Here is a 23211-nt window from a genome sequence, read left to right on the forward strand (position 1 = left end):
GCAGTTAACTCAAAGACCTCCCAGTTACATATTAGATCCCCAACATACAGTCTCAGCTACAATGCATTTATTTCTAGAGTAAATTTGTAATAGTTTAGAGCCGTCTGAGCTGACTTTGGAAAAAGTTGCTATGTCCAGTCCAGTGGCACTGGATATTTCTTTATTTAAATAGGAGATTTGATTTAAACAGTGATGGGACAGTGATTGTAAAGATGAACAAATAGAACTTGAATTCCTTCAATTTTGACATTATATATGACCCCTTAGAGTTTTTGTTTGTGTTTAAAATTTAAAACATTGAAGCAGAGTGTGAACTACACGGAGTAATATTTTTGTTTGGAAAGGGTACATCTTTGATACATGAAATATGTTACTGAATTTGAAAAATATCTTTATAATTGAAATTTTTTTCCCTTTTATTGTTTTGAAACTAAAGAACAAATTGAGAAAATGACTACTACTGATTATTACATGGATTTTACTGAGACTAACTTTATCAGATAGAAGAAGGAGATTGTAAAATATGATCCACTTCAGCAGTCCAATACCCTCGTTACTCCCCTGGATCATACCTTCCATGTCACGTGCACAGTGTTATGGCATGAATTATACATAATTATCATGGAAGTAAAGATAATTAAATACCCAGTAAGCCAGTGCTACAATTTTCCAGTCTCTCTGGATCAGTTTGGGAGCCAACAAAGGGATCACAATGAGCCTTACAGTATATAGACAACCTTCCAATTATTCATGCCCTTGCAATTAATTTAAAACTGTAAGTCTCTCTGCTTGTTCATTTTCTATCTTGAAATGGTTGTGTTTAAAATCAAATATGAATAAGCATTTACTTGGTGAAAGGTGAAATGGGTATATCATGGATAGGTTAATGACATGGCATCAAATATGTCTTCCTTGAGGAAATTATTTCTCCAGGTGATGTTAATGATATTAAACCTCTTGGAGGCACTTTTCATTCTGTATATAAACTGTATCCTGTCATCATACTTCTTGGCAACATTCATCACAGGAGTTTGTGTTTCTCCGTCATGGGACCCTTCTCTGGGCGTTAGTGATGGCACATTTTTTCTGTTTTTCTGGCTTTTCTTCTCTTTCTCATTTGTTGTCTCATTCCATATGAGCCATATTCTTCTTTCCTTATGAGAGTTTGGCCTAGACTCCTTCCTCATCTCATTTTATACTCTTGTCATAGATAATCTCTTGCATGTTCTTGACTTTATTCATCATCTTTAAGTGAATAGCTTCAAAATCTGTATTTCCAGTTTCTCTATGAGCTTCTGTAGCTCCTTACAGCTGGAGATCGCTGCCTAACTATCTCAGAGATACCTCAAACTCAACCTTTCTGTTGCAATTTTCTATTACTTCACAAATATAATAGCTAAAACAATGAATGTCTATAATATTTGAGAATTCTGTGCATAGACTGGGTAGTTTTTCTGCTCCACTTGGTGTGGGCTCTAGAGTCGTGCAGCTGCTTTCAGCTGGAGGCTAGACTGGGCTGAAAGGTCTAAGATGGCCCCACTTTCCACATGGTGTCTTTCCCTCTAAGGCCCCTCCATGTGGCCTCTCTCTTCAACAGGATAGCCTAAACTTCCTAATAGCATGGCAGCTGGGTTCCAAGAAAGCAAAGGTGGGAGCTGCCAGGCCACTTAAAGGTTAGTACCAGAAGTAGCCCAGATCAGGGAAACCTATTGCTTTAGTCAAAAGTAGGTACCTGTAAATATATTATTAAGTTTTAGGGATAGAGTAGCTATTGACACCATCAAAGGAAGTTTCTAAAAACAGAAAGGAAGGAAGGAAGGAGGAAGAAGGAAGAAAGGTAGGAAGGATGGGAAATTATCATCAATCAACTTCTCAAAATAAAAGGGACAAATATTCAGCAGTAGGAGTGGAGTCATTGTTACGCTATGGTATATTAGATTTCTTGGTATTTGAAGTGTGAGCTGCCTTTCAGCAGTTCCCCTTATACCTATCAAAAAGGGCATATAGAAAAAGGAAATTACATATACATTATAATTATCAAAATAGCTTCTTCCTTGGACTACCAAGTTCAAAGTATTATTGCTTTTCCATAATTTATGCTGATAACCTTGGAATCATGGTTTGATTGGTCAAACCCTCTCCCTTCCATATCAGTTCAGCCATTTATCAAATCTTATGGAATCTCCCTTTGTGTGATTTCTCCCATCAAGTAATCCATTTTCATTTTCATCACCACCATCCTGCTCCATTTCCTTTCCACCTGGAATGTGAGGTATTATGGAAATCCCATACATGCCCCCCCTGCATCCAGTCTTGCCCTGGGTCAAGCTATTTTACACATTAAAGTAATTACACAGATTCTCTATTGCCTGCACAATACAGCCCAAACATTTTAGCATGGCTTTTGAGTGTCTTCAAACTGTTCCAACTTTATTCCTAGCTCTCTCATATACAAACTCTCCCTAGTGGCCAATTGGATAGGTTTCCTCTGTGTAATTGGTCAAGCTGTTCCCCACCTGAGTTGTTCTTCTCTCATATCAGTTTTCTCAAAATCTATCCCTTTTTGTGAGTTTTGGGTCACGTCCCATCTTATATCTTTCTGGGCTACCCCAGACCTCATGATCCTCTCATCAGTGTACCTCTTGAACTCAGAGCCAGTTGGCCTTCATTGTAAATCAACTTACTATTTTTTAATGTTTCACATGTCTCAAATGACATAATAAAGTCTCCCTGGATAGATCAATATTTTGAGCCCTCAGTAGTTCATGGAGAAGAGATGTTCAACTTCTTTTCTTTTTTACTTTTGAGGAATAAGTAAATTACTAGTCTCAGATTATGTATCCACTTTATAAAGAGCCGCTGACTACCACTGAATTTACTGGAAATTAAAGGAAAAGCATAAGAATCTGATTTAAGAAAGATTCAGAGACAGAGCAGCTCTGGGGATCTAAGTACCAAGAACCTCCTAGGGTCCTCAGGGTCTGACCACCAGGATGAATGAAATCCCACCATTTTTCATTTTTCTGTTGCATTCTGTTTGTAAGAGCTCAGTTTGAAGAAAAAGTCTGATTGCCAGAGCTTGAGCCACACATTCTCCTTGAAGTATGTGTCGAGGGTGGGTCTAAAGTGAACTTTTTGGCTTCGCATTAAGACTCTCTCCAGTGAGTAAGAGGTAATTCTCCAAAACAGACTTGGCGAGCTATTATCAGAAAAGAGGGGAGCAAAGGCTGGGCAGGCGTCTCATTCCTCCTTTGTATCAAATCATATGATTTATCTGTATTTAATATATTCAGAGCCGACCCTGATAGAGCCTAACTTAGAAAGTAAGGAAGCTAAATGCCAGTGAGAAAACAGATACTGATTTCATTAGGATGATTGGTGGTGTGGGCAGACAAACACTTTTAAAGATGTTTGGGACCTACTTTAAAATTTTTCATCATGGCCAGAATTGATTCCAAAAATACTGTATTTCCAGTAAACAATACACTGATTTGCATTTTCAAACATTTTTATAGCTGTTAAATTATTTTTGTCTTTTTAGAATATTTTACAATGTTTTAAAATGTTGGTCAGGCTACCTGAAATCTCTAAGAAAAGTTCTAGAAAGTCAAACGTCTTGAGTAATGTGTGAAAAACAGAAAAGGATCCAGTGCTTTCCAGCCAAAGGATAACTCTCCCTGATGTTGAAACCAAAACAAGATGTCATTATCTTACTTTCACCCTGATCCTATTTAATGTTTCAATAGAGCAGTGGCTGGGTAATACGTTTATTAAGTCATTGGACCCCTTTGATGACAGCCATAGTATTCTCTCCCCAAAACATACATTTGCACAAATACAATTTTGCACACATTTTTGGAGGATCCATGTGTCCCTGAAGCCCATCTATCAATGCTAGATTTAGAATCTTTTGGGGGAAAAGAAGTGTGTTAAACCTGTAATGAAAGGGCACGATATTTAGTTCCATTCCTATGTTGTATGGTAGCAAATTTCACTAAAAAGGAACCAGCAGATCCCAGACTGACACTCCTCCATTCACCTCCCTTCTGTAGTATGTGTTAAAAAAGAAAGTCTCTAGTAACTTTCTGAAACTTGTTCCTAAGTTGATTGTGCACTTTACCAATAGAGATCCTTAATTATTACTGAAGAATTTCTTTTTGGTTAGGAAGTATGTAAGGACCTTAATACAGTTCTTTAAAAAATATTTGGTGACACTCAAACTAACACTTTCTCTCTACTTATTTCATAATTCTAATTTGAGTGATTTATTATTCATGCATGTATTTGCTGAGTACTTAGTACATGACAGAAACTGTGCTATGTGCTAAGAATGTGAAGATGAATATGACACACTAGGTTCCTGCCCTGAGGGAATGCGTATTCATTATTTATAGGCTTTTAAATTCAACATATACCTCTGTTAATTTGACTATTTTAAACCTCTAGTTAACTGGCTTAAAATTTCTTTTACTCATTCCTTCTGAAGTGAATTTTTTAAATTAGCACTATCGAATAGAATTGTAATGCCAATCACAATATGTGATTTTAAATATAATAGTTATATTAAAAGTAAAAAACAGGTGAAATTAATTTTAATAATATATTTTTCTAACCAAGTATTTCCAAAATATTGCCATTGCAACATGTGATCATCATAAAAATTTATTGATGAGCTATTTTACAGTCTTTTTTTGTTACTGTCTTTGAAATCCAGCCACATTTCAAGTGCTCAGTAGCTACAAGTAGCTGGCGACTACCCTTTTGGATAGAACAGGCCAAAATATTCGAATCCACGTACTTTCTCTTCCTCTGAGGACTTCAGTCTCTCAACATTTTTGTCTGCCTACCTATCTATTTTATTGAAGTATAGTTGATTTACAATATTATATTAGTTTCAGGTGTACAGCATAGTGATTCAGTATTTTTGCAGATTATACTCCATTATAAGTTATTACAAGATAATGGCTATAATTCCCTGTGCTATATACAATATATCCTTGTCACTTATCTATTTTATACACAGTAGTCTGTGACTGTTAATCCCATACCCCTAGTTTGTCTGTCCCCTCTTCCCTCAGCATTTCTTATGCAAGGCTCTTTGGCTCCTTCTCACGTTCTGTCTTAATAATTCAGTACCTATTTGCTCCCTCCCCAAACTGCTTAATAGTGTTCTTATTTGCAGCAGAAAACAAAAGAAAAAGAAAAAAAGACTCTTACCATCAACTATCTGCCTAGGAGGGCAATGAAAAATCATAAATTTAACAACAACAACAAAGTTTGCTATAAATGATAGAGCTAAAAGGGGCAATGGGCTTATTTGATCAGGGAAACTTTGGACATGGTAGGACATGACAGGAGAGATCAATTTTTAAAATACTATGTTACTATTGTTATCAAGCACTTATTTGTCATCTTTTAGGCTCAAAATTAGGGTCAAGGATCTTCTGAGAGACTGAACTCACCTGGAATAGTTACAGCAGCTAACAAACGCACACACACTGCCCATGGTCTACTTGCCTTATTTGCTCAAACTTCCAATTTTTAGGCAAACTGCCAGATTCTCAAGGTAATATCTGTGTCCCAGTTGAGACTCTGGTGTGCACAAACCTCTATTGCGACAGCTCCCTTCAGTGCTTCTGTGGCCCAATGAAGTGGAAATAATGATGAAAGATTTCAAGATTTTGAAAAGTAGTTTTGACTATTTAAAAAGTGGCTATTCTAAAATAATTTCTATTTTATAGTATTTAGAGCTTAAAGAACTGAATAAAACTCTGGAAACTATTTGACTCCCTTAAAATTCTTCTGCAGATTCTGTATAGAAATACTTATTAATCGGCTGAGTTAGGGACGTTGCATCACATTTTCTTTCATTAGTAAAAAAAAGTAAAACACAAAATAGACTCACCTTCTACTTTTATTTACACATGAAGTTAATATTAGTCCAGACAACTAGGAAAGGAGCAAAAAAAAGTACGTTCTTTCCTTTGAAAGCTGCCTGAACAAATACCTGGTATTCCTCTGAGCAAACAGTAATGTCTGTACAGCAAAAAATGGTTACTGTAAGAAAAAAAAAAAAAGAATAGATCAGAATAGACTATGTTATTTAAATCGATAGAAGTTTTTTTTTAGGAAACAAAGGAAATCTTTTCTCAAGAATATTCTGCATGATAACATCATTTGCAAAGTTCTCAGAATTCCAAAATACTTGTTGGAGTATGCACACACAGATGGACAGAAGAGTGCTCTACAGAGTTAATCCCTACCTCCAAACATCTAAAGACTAAGATTTTATGGTATGGTTCATTTTTTTAGTGAATGGTAAAAATTTAAGTGTGTTTAAAAAAAGCACATATTATACAGCTCTTCTAAATGTATCTGCACAAGGGCAAAAATAGGAAAAGCAGTGTGGTTGTAAATCTAATTCTGCCAGAGAAAAAAAAGTGTAGTGTGGCCTTGCTTGATATTATGACTTTTCCAAAGAGTTACTCTGTATGGTTTAACAGAACACCACTTCCACCAAAAATACGTGCTACTTACAAATCTTAGGAATTGGAAAGTCTTTCAATCCAACTTGAAGAAAAACAAATGAGTAAGCATAAATAGTATATACACAAAATGTTATGTACCATAGCATTTTAATCATATAAAAATAACATGAATCTTAATACTTTTGTTTTTCTCTCATAGTCAAAACACTACTCAAGGATGGAAGTGTGGAGAGGGAGGTTCTGGGAGAGTTCTTGAAGTAGAGGTGTGGGGAGGGAACCTAGGAATTGTATCTGTGGAAAATGTATTCTTCCAGTATCCTATCTCTGCACTTGGTCTTACTGCTAGATTGTGGGCAATGAGTGATGTGCTTTGAATAGATGGGTATTAAGGGGGCCCTCCAATGAGTGAGGCTCATTGGAGTTTTCAGAGATCATTAAATGCTGGAGACCACACATTCAAATAGTTTCAGTAGGAACAGGAGACAGGGTCCCTGCAAAAGTATCACTGTGGATGCTGGAGCAGCTGAGAGAACTCATCTTTGTGCGTGAGGCCACAGTGATCAGAGTGTCATCATTGCTCTGAGATGGAGACAGGTTGGAAGTAAATTTTCTGAGATAGTTCTTTTGGGAGTCCAGGAGATGGGCAAGAAGGGGAGTCTTCAGAATTTCTGGTTTATTTTTATACTCATAGCTATCAATGTTAGTGGTACAATGCGTCATGTTATGTTATGCTAATTCGGGGCCACTAGAGGCCCATCAGAGCCCTGATTTGGAGGGAACGAAATGAATGGGCTCAACTGGAAGATCCAGGAGGGATTCTTGAGGGAAGCCAGGCCAAGGGAGTGGATATACAGCAGGAAAATCCACTCCATAGCCCCTGAAAGGCATGTTTGCCACTGGAAGCAATATTGGGGAACTCTGTTGAGGGTGGCAAAGTCCAAACCAGGTATTGTCCCTTATACTCGGACTGTTATAAGCACTTATTTTCTGATTTCCCTATCATCCATCTCTCCCTTCTCAACTCTGTCCTCTAAGCTTACTCACTCATTGGATAACAATTTATTGATCACCTATATGTTAGGCACTATTCTATATTCTTCTAATATCAAAATGAGTAAAAATAAGTGCCTGTCCGCATAGAGCTTCCAGTCCAAGCAATCCCAGTGAAGTGGGAGAACTTCAGTAGGGTTTACAGGAGCATGTAGCAGTGACTCCCTAGTGTCTGATTATCACTTTTAGTGATGCCAAGTTTGATAAGTGGGTTCAAGTGGTAACAGCCTGATCCCTGCGTTGTCAAATTCCCCATCAGCCTCAAGATTCCTAGAATTTAAAGATCCTGGCTAATGATTTTGTCAGAAGACTTATCCGGAGTTTCCTTCCATTCATTTTTAGAGCAAACATTTATTCACCTTTTTCTAAATACTAGGCACTATGCCAGTGCTAGAGACACAAAAAGAAATAAGCCAAGATGCATGTGGAAGAGACAGGTAAATGAATAACTTCAGTGAAATATGAAAATGTGCAGGAGTAGATGCAGAGTCCTCTGGGAACACAGAGGAAGCAAGGTCCCTAATGATGGCAATCTCTAGCAGTCAGTGGGGCAGTTCATCTAGGTCAGGAGCTGCTGGTTATCATGCATTAGCAAACAGCCAACATCCAGGGGAAACTCAACTATACAGCTTGAATTTCTGCATTTCAAAGCCAGCCACCAGAGAAACTTTCACTAGAGGCTTGATACATCAGACTTTCTGGGTTCATCCTGCTGGCTCCATCATTTTTTTTAAACTCTAAAGCTCTCATGTCTGCACTGGGCAACCCTGCTTCAGCCTCTTGAGAAACAGGGCAGGACGCTCTAGGCTTATGGCCTGGTCGATTTGTTTCTTTAGAGCTCCTAAGGTGGTTTGTATCAGTAATTTAAGGAAGAATACTCCAGGTAGTCTGCTTCACAACCTGGATCCCCACTAACATATTATTGTCAGTTGAAGAACTGTTGTTTCTTGTTTGTTTTGTCACAGCCAGTATTGACGCTTTACTAAAGGAAATCAGCTTTCAAATAAGAATGGTGTTGCCTCCTGTTGGTTCAGCTGCTCTGCAAACCACAGATTTTGTAAATTACAAATAAGATCCAATCTTTCAACCTAGAGAGGAGGAAGAGGCCCTGTTTTCCCACTGGGCCTTATATTCTAGAGTCAGCCTTTTACTTAATTTCCCAGAGAATACTGAAAATGTTACCAAAAATGCAATAAGAGAATACTACTAATATTATCTAAAATACAACAAGAAAAACCAGAAAATTCATAACTAGCCCTGAAATTATCCTCTTAGGATTTTAATATTAGATTTTAAAATGCTGATTAGCTTGTAAGTTTTCAACCCCACCCCCAAGCAATCAGCAATTGATTTCCTTGCATTCTGTGTGTGAAAATACGATAGACTGGGTAATTATAAATAACAGAAGTTTATTTCTCACGGTTTTGGAGGCTAGAAGTCCTAGTTCGGGGCGCCAGCATTGTTGTGTGAGGGCCCTCTTCCACGCTGCAGACCTCTTCCTGTGTCCTCACATGGTGGCGGGGACATGGCAGTTCTCTGGGGCTTCTTTTTTTTTAATTAATTAATTAATTTATTTATTTATTTATTTTTGGCTGTGTTGGGTCTTCGTTTCTGTGCGAGGGCCTTCTTCAGTTGCGGCGAGCGGGGGCCACTCTTCATCGCGGTGCGCGGGCCTCTCACTGTTGCGGCCTCTCTTGTTGCGGAGCACAGGCTTCAGACGCGCAGGCTCAGTAGTTGTGGCTCACGGGCCCAGTTGCTCCGCGGCATGTGGGATCCTCCCAGACCAGGGCTCGAACCCGTGTCCCCTGCATTGGCAGGCAGATTCTCAACCACTGCGCCACCAGGGAAGCCCTAGGGCTTCTTTTTAAGGGCATTAATCTCATTCATCAGGGTTCCACCCTCATGACCTAATTACGTCCCAAATGTCCTATCTCCTAATACCGTCACATTGGGCACTAGGATTTCAACATATGAATTTGAGGTGGGGGGGGACACAAACATTCAGACTGTAACACTGGGCAAGTATCCTATGGCATATGATACTTTAAAATATTTTACTTTTGGTGAAGATATTTTCCATGTTATCCTAGGTAGACTAGTTTCTTGTGGCTGCTGTGACAACTTACCACAAACCTGGTGGCATAAAACAATATACATTTATTCTCTTTAAGTTCTGGAAGTCAGAAATCCAAAATCAGTTTTACTGGACCAAAGTCAAGGTGTCAGTAGGGCTATCCTTCCTCTGGAAGCTCTAGGAGAGAATCAATTTCCTTGCCTTTTCGAGCCTAGAAGCTACATTTCTTACATTCCTTTGTCCCTTCTTCCATCTTCAAAACCAGCAGCATAGCATCTTGCATCAGTAACCCATTGATTTCTATCTCTGTAGTCAAATCTCTCTGCCTCCTTCTCAAAAGGAGATTTGTGATTAAATTTAGGGACCACCTGGATAATCCAGGATAATCTCCCCATCTCACAATCCTTAACTTCATTGTATCGGCAAAGTTCCTTTTGCCATATAAAGTGACATTCACAAATTCCAGGGATTAGGACCTGGCTCTCTTTGGGGGCCAATATTCAGTTTACCATACTAGGTAACAAAAACATTCTTCTCATCTGAAGTATCCATTTTCTCAAATAATCCACCCCCTTTGGTCTACCAAGGTTGTTTCAAACAATATTTTTTCCTCAAGTTTGTTAGCTGCCAAACTTATAAATTATTACAGATAGAATCATTGTAGATCTGTAATATACAGCCTGCTGAGCTACACAAACAAGATCCCCTTTAGCTTTTTATCACGGTTTGACATACAACATGGTCAAGGGAAGACTGTTTCAATGACTTCTCTAAAACCCCATTGAATACTCAAAATGTCATCCATTATGTTGTTGAGTGTTCCTTATGGAAAAATTCATGATTTTTTAAAAAACGTTGTGTCCCTTAGATTTAAAACTCGAATTTATCTATCCTGATTAACTACAACTAGACATATGCGATTCATACTGATTTTTAAAAATTTGTCTTGACTTCCAGGAAGTACAGGCTAAATTTAGTAGATAATTAAAGTAACTATTCTTAGCTAATACTATTGTACAATTATATGTTCTTCACCCACCCCCTCAATAACTGTTTCTTCTCTTCCTTACTGTAATGCTTTAGATAATTTATCTTCTGGTCAACAAGCCTATTGCATGGGCCTTTTATTACAATCTATCCCAAAATCCTTTTTGAAAGCAGCAGACATGAATAAAGCAAACACACAAATTTGGAAGATATATAGACCCTATGAATTATGGCCCATCTGCATCTTTTTTGAGTGCCAAAGGTATAAATTCAGTGATAAATACATTTTGTTACTACAAAAGCATTTTAAAATTGTGTTTCTGTGCATTATATAGCTTATTAGAATAGATAAATTTAGATGTCAAGGATATGCTAATTAATGCCAATATAGTCTGTGGTTGTCTTGATTTCATTCAATATCTTCCAATTTTAATAATTTACAACTAGTATCAATGACACTAAGAAAACTTTAAATGGAAATGTATATGAGCTGGCTTTTGTTAATACCTTCTGCAATGAAGACACATAAACACAGTTTTGAAATCATAGGTATATTTTCTGAAAGGTTTCCACAGGATAAGGGCTTCATTTTGGAACTATTTTATAAAGGTTCCTCCCCCTGCCACCTCCCACTCAGTTTATTAGAACTTAACATACTATCTGACATAAGTGATACATAAATGGAGTAAATAACTTGTGTGTATCAGAGGCCAAGCATATTGGCTATTGTGGAAGCTTTGAAACCCTGTCCTAGTAGAGAAAAATAAGAAAAAAATATATAAATATAAGGATCAAAAGTCATTGGCCTGCTTTCTCATTTATTCTCTTAATCTAGTTTTTGATGGTTACTCATCATGTAAGGATTTCTCATTACATTTCCAGAGTTACATCTCCAAGAAACCTAAATGATAACTAACTTAAAAATGCCAATATATTAAGCTTTAATTGAAATACAGCAAAATAAACATGTCTGAATGGAATTTAAGATTTAGAAAAACTTTAATTTATAAAAAGCAATTTAACTCAGAGAACTAAGCATTAAATTGTAACTCAGAGACTCTGAGTTCAAATTTCATGTTCACTGACTCATCTATCCTTTTGAGATATCAATATTTTTAAAAATATATTTAACATTATAAGTGGTTAAACAGACCTAATTCTTTCTGTGATTTAAAAGTTATAGCTGTCTTTTAAAAATCTACTGATTTCCAATATTTTCGATTAATAATATATATTTTTTAATTTAAATATGAAATATTTTGAAAAGATAGAAATGGTACAGAATAATATAATGCAGTACCTTTAAAACATTTTTACCCAAAGTTCAGAGTAAGAAAACCTATTTTATATCACATTTATATACATACATAAATATACAAATAACTGAAGCAAACTATCCACAAAACACTGCTTAGATGTACTGCAGTTTACACTGATATTTCCTATTTTTTTTTACTTTATTCTTTTTAAAAATATAAGCCTCAATCTTTCAAAGTGATTTCAGACCCACAATACAGGTATCATTCCACAGTTTGAAAACACTGATATACTATTTACATTTATGTATCCACCATTCATTCAGCTTTATAAGATCTTAACATTTTGCCATATTTACTTTAAATAAAAAGAAAATAAAACATTAGATAAATTCCAAGTTCTCCATGTACTCTTTCTTTTCCCTTTTCCTACTTTCACCACAGAAGTAACTGTTATTTTAAATTCGATGTTTGTTTTCATGCATGTTTAACAGTTTTCACTTCCTATAGATGTGGAGAATATAGAGCATAATTTTGCATATTTTAAAGTTTATATAAAGCTATTATGCTCACCTATTCTTCCGAAATTTGTCTTTTTTTAGTTTATCATTATGTCTTTTTTTAAACTGAAGTATAGTTGATTTACAATATTTTATTAGTTTCATGTGAACAGCATAGTGATTGTTTTTGAAGATTATACTGCATTATAGTTTATTATAAGATAATGGCTATAGTTCCCTGTGCTATAAATAATATCCCTATTTCTTATCTATTTTATACATAATAGTTTGCATCTATTAACGCCATATCCCTACTTTGTCCCTCCTCCCTTCCCTCTCCCTTTTGGTAACCACATGTTTGTTTTCTATATCTGAGTCTGTTTCTGTTTTGCATATACCTTCATTTGTATTATTTTTTAGGTTCCACATATAAGTGATATCATACAGTACTTGCCTTTCTGTCTCTGACTTATTTCACTAAGCATAATATTCTCTAGGTCCAACCACATTGCTGCAAATGGCAGAATTTCATTCTTTTTATGGCTGTGTAGTATTCCATTGTAATTCTGTTCTGAGTAATTCCATTCCCTTGTTTATCATTATGTCTAGATACTTACCAAGTTTGATACCTGTAGCTTAAGTTTATCCATTTTAACTGCTCTATAACAGCCCATTGAATAAATATTACTCATTTTTTATTAATCAATCTATTGTGATTGGTAATTTAGATTTTCTTGTTATTGTGGCAATAATGAACAATACTGTAATGAACATTCACGTACCTGCATCTTTATGCTCAGGAATAAGTGTTTCCCTAGGGTCTATAACTAGAAGTGGAGGCATGAAGCAATAAGACTTGCACGTGTTTGACATATATTTCCAAATTGTTCTTCAAAATAGTTGTTCTGATTTGTATATGCAGTAGCACTGTCTAAGAGTTTCTATTTCTCCATATCCTTGCCATTTATAAGTATGATAAAAAAAAATAATGTGATTGAAATCTTGTCTAATCTTAATTTATATTTTATTGATCAGTAGTGAAGTTGAAAATTTTCATGATTTTTCGTCGAGTTCCCTCTTCTATACATTTTCCCCATTTTCCTAATGGGATATATTTTTTATGTATGTATGCTATGAGTATTTTTCCTCCTTTTTCTATCTTTTACAGTGAGGCCAGGTCTACACTATCAATATTATAGTAAAAATTAAAGTAATTATTCAAATCAACAAAAGAAAGGTCTCAGACTTGCTGTTCATGCTTACAATCAAAGTGTAGTAGTTTTTCTGGTTTGTTTTAGTTTTGATACTTGGTTCCTCTGCAAGAAAGGTATTTAAAGTAGGGTTTGAGGCCTAAGTTGACCTGAGTTAAGCTCATAATAATAGCTCTCCACTTGGGGTAATGTATAGCACAGACCTAAATGTGTTCTTGTAGTTCTCATTTTTCAAAACTGCAACAGTGGATCAAATATCTGGTTTGATATTTGATCCAACAGTGGATCAAATATCTGGTTTAGATAATTTACCCCGGACAATCCATTGTTTCCTTAGTGATTTATTCTTAATATCCTCTCATTGCAAATTATTGGGGAAGTCAGTTACAATGTGAATGAAGAAAGCATACATTTAATATATACTTACTATGTGCAGTATATTGTAGTTGAGGGATGGGTAGGTATGGATATTATGATATAATATCTTACTTCAACAAGAATATGGCTTCATTGGGGTCCTAATACCAATATACATAAATGCAGGGACTGTATGCAAGATTGGATCTGGATCTCAGGCTTTTCCAGTCTCATTCCTTCATGGCCATGCCACCTTAGCATGCCACTTCCTCTGTGGCTTCTAAACACTTAGGTAAATCAAGACCATGTCTATTTTTTTTTCTTAGAATGTAAAAAAATGACATGCCAAGTCAAGGTTACAAATTTTTTTTAATCAAAAACATTTTAATGATTAATGTATAGACATTATTTAACATTGTGGGTATATGCAGATGAGCTAAAGCACGCTCTGACAGCACACTATTGAATGTTATAGTTTTTGTAATGAAATATGTAAAGACATTCGCAAGCTAGTACCTAGGAAGACATACATTTACAAATATATACATTCTAGATTTGATAAGGTAAATGTAAACAGATGCTGTGACTCCTTCCAAACAGAAAACCCACAAGACTAATTAAGAGAACCAACTGGCTCCCTATAATATGAATGTGCAAAATTAAAGCATGATAAACTGATATTTACATAAATATCAAACCACCAATTCATTTATACATTGTCAACGACCTTCTCAGATGTGTCATGAGTGGTTCAATGAATGTTTTTTCCTCCAATGGAGGAGGTATTCAGAGGCTAAGCTCCAACACTTTAAAATGACACACGCAACAGTCCTTATCTATTTGATCACTGCCTCTAGGGTGTGAGACATGATTTTATGATAAGCGGTCTTATTTTTAAATAAGTATTTCTAAACAAATCTTTAGATTCAAAGCAGGAAAGAAAAAATTACAGGTGCTATTAGATTTACATTAAACAAACCATCTCTATCCAGTTTCCCAGTTCTCTCATGCTGCAGCTATCTGTTTAATTTTACCTTAAATTTAAGGTCCTTTCCCCACCTTTATTCATTTTGGTAAGCTAGGCACATTTTCAAAAGAAGTTTGTGTCAAAACAGATAGCAGTACAGAAATCAATCCAAATTTGGACCCTGGCAACCAGTTCCCCAGTGCTCATCTATGGGACTCTGTCAAATGGTAAACATTTAATCATCTCTCTTGGAAAATATATATCTTCTCTCACAAGTGGAAAGCAAAATGGGCTTTGTCTCCTGTATAAAAACACTTAGCACTTCTGAAATTTAAAACGGCCTACTCATCCTACACACTTCCTAAAATCTTGACGACAAAGAATATATATTTGAAGTTTCATCAAGACTGCTTTAGAACCCCCCTCCCGTTTTACATTATTAATAGTGGCACTCAAAAAAAAAAAAGATCTATTAAAAAGTTAAACTGACTGTTCCACTAGATTTGAACCTGCCTGATTTAAAGCCAATATTACAAAACTGTAGGTGCTGGTTTCACATGTACAAGTCACTTGAAATTATGTGTCACACGATAGTTTCATAAATCACGGTCTTTGATTTTTCTGAACGGAGCTATTAGAAATGAATAAAAACTTGAAACATAACCTAATTTAAACTAATAAGCTTTTTAACTTTTAAGGCATGTGTGTTTCTCTACTGTAACAACATTATACAAATTTACAGTCACATGCATGATCTACAGTAAAAAAAAAAAAGTGTGGATTACAGGGTTATTAAATTGTGAATCACAATTTAGCACCTATCATGCTATAACTAATAAGGCAACAGCAGTGTCGTGTACTACAACAACACGCCCTCCACAGTCTAGCGCAGGGGTCGGTGAGAGCCCAGAAATGTTAAACATCTTATGCCTACTTGGATAATCTGTCTACATTTTCTAGGGGTTTGGAACTGATGGAAGAGGTCCTACGTGAGTCACACTATTGTAGGCCGACTAGTTACAGCAGCTGTTAACGAGCATTGGGCACAATTCATATGTGCTTACAATCAGACGACATGGTTCAGAAGCTGTCAACCCTTGGGCCTCAGTCCTTACGCTGCTTCCTCGGGTTCACATTGTTTTCCAGGGAAGAAAAGCTGCTGGTGTGGCCGTTTATGGCCGTCACGTAGCTGTTCTGGTGGTCCTTCTGGTGTTCTCTCCTCCGGGAGGCCCCCTTCTTGTTGTAGGTCTGAATATAGACGTTTGTGAAGAGGGCAATCAGAGAAATCATGTATCCAATCTGTAAATACAACCAACCAAGAGGGAAGGCGCACGGCTAGGTGACCCCGCAGCTGGTCTGGATGATGGTCAGCACAAACTGAAGCAGCTGCCCCTGCGTGATGTACTTCTTGCCCCAGAGGTACGGCCTCATGGAAGGGACGGACGACAGACCGTAGTACGAGTACATGTGGATGTGGATGAAGCTGTTAAGCGTAGCACCAAAATAAGAGTGGCCACAGGGGACCCAGTTCATCACGAACCACCAGATGTTGAGCATGGAGGCGCGGTGGTACACGTGCAGCACTGTGATCTGGTGGCTGTTCTTGCGCAGGATGAAGAAGAAGGTGTCCTTGAACTCGATGAGCTTGGAGAAGTAGTACCACTAGAGCATGCGGATGATCTTCATGTCTGCTTCTCCTCCACTGCGTGTGCCCTGGCAGAAGAAGTTGTACTGGCCCTCCCATACTCCCGTCACTAACTCACAGAACATAGAGAGAGAGAGCAGTGTGCGTCCAAGGTTATACACCGCTAAACTCCCCCGGCAAGAGAACGGCTGCCTATTCTTCATATATTTTGGTCCCAGCCATACAGTTAGCAACTATAGGATGGAGCAGAGCAAAGTAGGGATATAATTGTCCAGAAGAAACTATCCTTTTAGTCTGGGATCTCGGGGGCCGAGCAATGCCTGGTAATAGGTACTAAGTGCTGCATCAGAGTGTTCCATTTTTAAACCTCTTAGGCCGAGGGCGGCTGCGGCTCCAAGAAGCGGTGAGGCGGCGTTGGCAGCAGCGTCCAGAGCCAGCAGAGCTAGGAGGAGGCGGGAGGGAGGCGCCGGCCAGCAGGACCCGCCACCACAAATTGATATTCATAATGTACCTATGTAACTTACTAACTCCGTACCATAAAAATGACATCTATTGTGCTATTCAAAAGAATAATGGTGAGATTAATTTTTTAAAATATCAATTCATTGTACCACGTGGTTGGTATGTACTTGTAATTTAACACAAATATAAATATGAGTATCTTTTTTAAAATTCTATCAGTAGCTCTTTGAGTGAGTATATAAATTCATTTGTAAATGATACCAAATCTAAATTTGAATTCTTGAATCTAAGCCATGGGCCAAGGGGTATCTTGCCTCTCATCCTTCTCCAAATACCATGGAATTGCCTCTGACCTCACCTCAGTTGACTTATTACTCTTAAGCTGTAAAATGATTTGTAATATCCCATCCATATCTAACATCTCATGGTTTTAAAGACATTCTCTTCGTAGTTATTTGTGATGTTACAAACATAGGATAAATTTCTTTGGTGAAAACAGTCTTATTTGACCTTGATGTACCACTTGGCATTTTTGAAAATAGAGCAACTCTTCTGCTATGTTGTTTCAGAGAAAACAAATTCCCATATTATCCCAAACTCTTCAGTATAAGGCTATCAGTATGTTTAATTCTTCATGAAGTTAAGGTTTTTTGTGATGTGGTGCCAAGAAATAATTTTGTGATAAAACAAACACTTGCTTTACTAGAAAATACTGGCATCCTACAAACATGAATTCATTAGAGAGGAATTCTGAGCTGCAGCTTTCATTAACTAAAATAACTATGCTAGTTAATGTCCCAGAAGTTCTTAGTAAATATAAAGTACAAGAAACTGTCAGTGCTTCAAAAGCAGAGATAATATCTTATCCTTTTTATAACCTCAGTTATTAACTAGAACTTGCCACATAGTAGGAGACCGATAAGAACATTCATGGATTGGAGTGTTAAGTCATTAATTTTCAAACCTGTATCCTTTAAATAACAAAGGATTGTCTTCTATTATTTCTCAAAAAGGTGGGTATGTGGCCCATAGGTTTCTTACCTTTGCTTTACATTCCTTTAGAGCTATGATAAACTAAAGCATTTTTTAGGAAAAGTGACTTCTAAAATATTTTTGTTAATGTCTCAAATGTGCAATTATAGTCTGAAGATCATCAGGGCATAGATAAGTGCCTGTGGCATCCATTTTTTATAGTGGCAACCATTGTTTATGTGTTTCAAGTGCTGCCTGCAGAATTTTTTCTTATATGAGAAATATAAGTAAATCAACATTATAAAGTCTATAGGATCTAAAAAATACAACAAACTAGTGAATGTAATAAAAAAGAAGCAGACTCACAGATATAGAGAACAAACTAGTGGTTACCAGTGGGGAGAGGGAAGGAGGCAGGGGCAATATAGGGGTATGGGATTGAGATATACAAACTATTAGCTATAAAATAAGCTACAAGGTTATATTGTACAGCACAGGGAACGTAGCCAATATTTTATAATAACTATAAATGGAGCATAACCTTTAAAATTGTGAATCACTATTATTATACACCTGTAACTTATATAATATTGTACATCAAGTATACTTCAATTAAAAAAATAAAGTAAAATAAAAGCCACATGAGGCTAAAAAGAAAACATATACCTATGCAAATACCAAAAAAAAAGTGTATAGGAGATTGGAATATTGTTTATGACTAGAAAAGCTTGACTGTTTTTATTACTAGATACTTATATGCATGTCACATGCAATATAACATTTGATTATGAAACAGTTTTAGAATAATTAAGGTAAATTAATTGATATTCATGAAATAACCATGACTGCTACAAGATGGCCATTTGGAAACTTGCCCTAAGACAGGGATCTGCAGACTTTTTCTAAAGGGACCAGATAGTACATATTTTAGTCTTGTGAGATATATAGTTTTAGTCCCAACTACTCAGCTCTGCTTTTGCATCACAAAAGCAGCCACAGACAATGCAAAAAAGAATAGGCATGGCTGTGTTCCAATAAAACCCTTTTTTTTTTTTTTTTTTTTTTTTTTACAAACACAGGCATGGGCCATAGATTGCTGACCCCTGTCCTAAATAGCCATTGACCTCATTCAATTTTAAGAATTTGAAACTTTTAGCAAAAATGTTACAGTTCTTCATGTAACTTGTAAGAACAGTAATTTTTTTTAAATAAATGAATGAATCTCAAAAAAGGAACCTAAGTTTCATTTTCATTATTTGAATGGAAACATGATTTTTTTCTTATATTTGATTATACATGTATTGAGCTAAACTTACTTGCTTTTACCACTAGACTAGCTGTCATTAAATATACTTAGATAGTAATTTTTTAGATTATTTTCCCTAGAATATTCTCGAATCTTGGACAAATGTCTCCTTATCATTGAACTTTAGGTTTCATGTCTGTAAAAATAAAGGGTTAATCATGATTTCTTGAAGGAATCTTCAAACTATACAGTTCCATGTTTCTATGGGTGTCATATCATTTGCCAGTAGGAACAATGTCCTTGTTTAGAGACTTCTTTTAAAATTCTTTTATTGAGAATGTCATTTCTCCAAGAGATCTTATTCTCTTTGAAAGTCACTTCTAGTTTCTGTATGAAAAAAAGTCTTTTAAAATCAATACCAGTGAAAGTTAATCAGGCATAGAATGATTACAGGATGCCTTGCTTATCATTGGAAAGCCAAGATAGTTATCTCTGTGATTATCCTCACATCTGATTTGGAAGGACAGAGGGGCAGCTTTTCTGGCCATCCCACTCTTACTTTGTGAAATGTCCCCACTATAATCCCTTTGTAAGATGGCTGCCTGCCTTTATTACCATATTCTAAAGAGATTAACCAATATTATGCCCAAGTGCCCAGGATATCCCCAGCCCTACTTCCATCTTAAATTTATCACAGATTCAACATAGTCATAAAGGGAATAATCAGAAAATCTTCTCACATCTCATCTCATTATATTATTGTGCGTAAGGAAAAAATAGTTTTAAAGTATAGAGAAGAATGAATCGGGTCATGCAGCTGCTTCCCAAATGTTCAATTTCCGTCTCCATTGCCTCCATTATTTTTCTCCCTGAAATGCAGAAATTATTCATATTGAGATACAACAGTTCCCCCCCCTCAAACCAAGTCTTCAATGCCTGCTTCTTTATTAACGCATAATAAAAGGTAACCGTAAGGATGTCGATGCAAGTGGCGGGCAAAGATCACCAGGTTTCTTCTTCATACAACCCTCTGCAGGGTTTTGCCTTCCCAGCAATCCCATGTCTGTGGGAACTGGTTTTTCCTCCTCCCTCCTCCTTTTGAATGGTTACAGTGGAAGCAAACACATTTTTACAAAGTGACCCCACCTCATCTGTAGAGATATAGCCAGAAGTTGGCTCCTGACCCAGGCTGAGCTAATCTGAGTCCATTCTCAGGATTTTAGAGTTAGAACTGGGAAATGATCATCCAGTGAAACTTTGAGCTCTTAAATGGAAATGTTGCAAACTCACAGGCTGTTGGCAGTAGATATTTTCTGACATGTGCTTTAGAAATAGAACCAAAAAGTGATTCTACGGGCGGGGGTGGGGGTGTGGAGAGAGAGAGGGAGAAAAGGAATGAAACAAATATATAATGAGAGGCAGAGTTGAGATATGAAGAGCAAATTCTGGTTTCTCCACAGTTTTTGGATAAGGCTCCATTTCACACCATCACCCTGCCCTTGGGTTGTGTGAGATAGCCATATATGCGTTTAAGAAACTACCTTTTGCTAAAACTAGTTCAAACAGGTTTCCATAACTTAAAACCAAAAGAACTAATTGTGAAGTTTATTTTTTACTGTAAACATTCTATGAAATATAGACTATAAATATAATGCTTGCAAAAATATTCTTTTATGGTGCTAAATTACTGAACAGAATTAATTACCCACAAGATACTCCCCAGAGAAAGAGATCACACAATGTGTGTGTGTATAATATTTTTTTTTTCAAAAAATAAGTTTTGAGTGCCTTCTGTGAACCAGGCCACAGTGGTAGGTAGGCAACAATGAACAAATACGAAAGTGTCTAGTCTATTGGGGGAGAGATATATTAACAAAATACTCACAAAAATTAGTAAATGATTAAAGACTATGGAAAATTCTGTGGCGGAGAGATAAGGGACAGGGAGCCAGGTAGAGGAAGCAACATATGTGAAGGCCCTGTAGCTAATTCAAGCAAAGAACTCCAGTGTTGCTAATCCAAAGGATTTTTTTCACAAAGCCATTTATTAATTAGGTCCTGAAAGCATCACTTCTGTTTTCTGATTACCATATTTAGCTCTCATGTAGGAAGGGCATTTTTTGTTTGTGTTCCAAATTTATTTCTCAAATAGTTTAAGACCCCTATTTCCTTAACATTATTCAAGAAAGACATGTAGTATACAATGTTATTTGCACCATCAATTTGTTCAGCAAACTTTCTTTGTAGTCAGATCAAAAACAAAAAAAATCATCTCAGGTATATTCATGGTTTTGCCACGGATCCGTGAGTGGATTAATGAAATCCTCCTTAGAGAGCTGCGATTGTGGTAGTGTTCCAGCACATTATTCCAGGCCACCAGCTCCATCTCACTCAGATAGGGTCCAACAAAAGTATGTGAGCCCAGAGCCATGGGAATGTTCATCTCCATCAAGAATTAATAGGAAAAGACACTCTCTTTAGCAAGATTTACTTAGGAAAGCAGCATGCAGTGCTTTCTTGGGCTAGCATCCCTCTGTTCTTAAACCGCAACCAATGCTACTGTAACATTTCGGTAGAAATCTAACAAATGGTGTCAAGGATATAAGAGAGAAAAATTATACTTTGTGATTTCTCTAGGTTTCTGAGCAATGCATGAACTCTTTAACTGTGTACACAAAGAACTGTACATTTAGTTGCCATGGCACTGCTTATTTGTTGTCTTTAGGAGGAATAAAATGGTACTTTAACTACTGTGACTCATCCCCGTAGGTATAATTGATAAAGCTACCTTTCCTAACTTTGAACCAGAATCCTTCAGCGGGCAAAGACTTTTTGTTGCTTTTGTTGTTGTTAAAGAAAAGATACTTGTTCACAAACCTAGGCTTAACCCCGTTCTCGACAATTGATAGCTTTAAGCAAAGATCACAATTTACTAAATCTAACTGTAATAATTCACATGTAATAGATGGACAACAAATCAAATGGCTGTCAGGGAAATAGCATTTTCCCAACATGTGTCCTCTTGAGTTACTATGTCTAAGCACTGACGAATGCTTGCTACTAATGACCCCTGGCATTAATAATGAGGCTCTAATCAAAGATCTGTTACATAACCTGCCCCTGATAAGAAATACTTAGTGTTCCTTAGCATATGGTCAGGGGAGAGTCCGGTGAGTATTAGGTATGTGAATTTAAAAATCCCTCACTATGCACCTTAGTGATGGAAAGTATGAGTGATTCTAGGACAAACGTGAGAATCCATGTGTATACTTATAGGTGAGACACCCTCGCATAATTATTAAGACTCTCCTCTGTGCTCTCATAATACTGTGCCCATGCTTCCATCATGACACTTTTCACTTTGCTTCATAATTTTCTTTCTACACCATTGAGTTACCAGCTTTTACAAGTAGAATAGGCCATTATTATTATTGCTGTTGTTATTATTATTCTTGATTACCAAGTGCCTAAGAAGGAAGGGCTCAATACATGCTCGCTGTATTATTCTCAAAGAATCTACTTTGAGAAAGCTGTGTTCATTATGTCTTAACATTCTGCAAGAGATACAAAGAGATGAAGGAATTAAGTCTGAGAACCATGGATTACTGGATGTCCAAGATCAACTCTCTTCTAGGGAAGTGCCCTGGGTTGAGGTTGGCCTAGTAATAATAACTCTGATTTCACCTTATCCAGAGAAGCTTAGGAGAAAACACCCCAGGATTTAGAATGCTCTTTTTAATTTTTTATTAAATTATTGATACCTTTGAGAAGACTCTAGAAGCTACACTTTTGGAAGTCCTTAGGAGCAAAGACAAGTTATTTCCTGGACCTGGCATATATTTCAGAATGAAACAAATGAAACATCCTAACAAATTGTCTTTTTTTTCCTTTTTTTTAAATTGAAGTATAGTTGATTTACAATATTGTATTAATTTCTGCTTTACAGCAAAGTGATTCAGTTATACATATATATACTTTTTTGTATTCTTTTCTATT

General features: G+C 36.4%; 1 protein-coding gene and 1 pseudogene across 1 annotated transcript in view; one reads left to right on the forward strand and one right to left on the reverse strand.

Annotated features, from left to right (window-relative positions):
* Positions 1 to 23211, forward strand: part of IL1RAPL1 (interleukin 1 receptor accessory protein like 1) — a 737124-nt gene that overhangs the window by 385498 nt on the left and 328415 nt on the right. The window lies entirely within an intron of this gene.
* On the reverse strand, positions 15995 to 16894 carry LOC103003591 (elongation of very long chain fatty acids protein 5-like; annotated as a pseudogene).

The sequence above is a fragment of the Balaenoptera acutorostrata genome, chromosome X (assembly GCF_949987535.1).
Source record: "Balaenoptera acutorostrata chromosome X, mBalAcu1.1, whole genome shotgun sequence".
NCBI classification, from domain to species: domain Eukaryota; kingdom Metazoa; phylum Chordata; class Mammalia; order Artiodactyla; family Balaenopteridae; genus Balaenoptera; species Balaenoptera acutorostrata.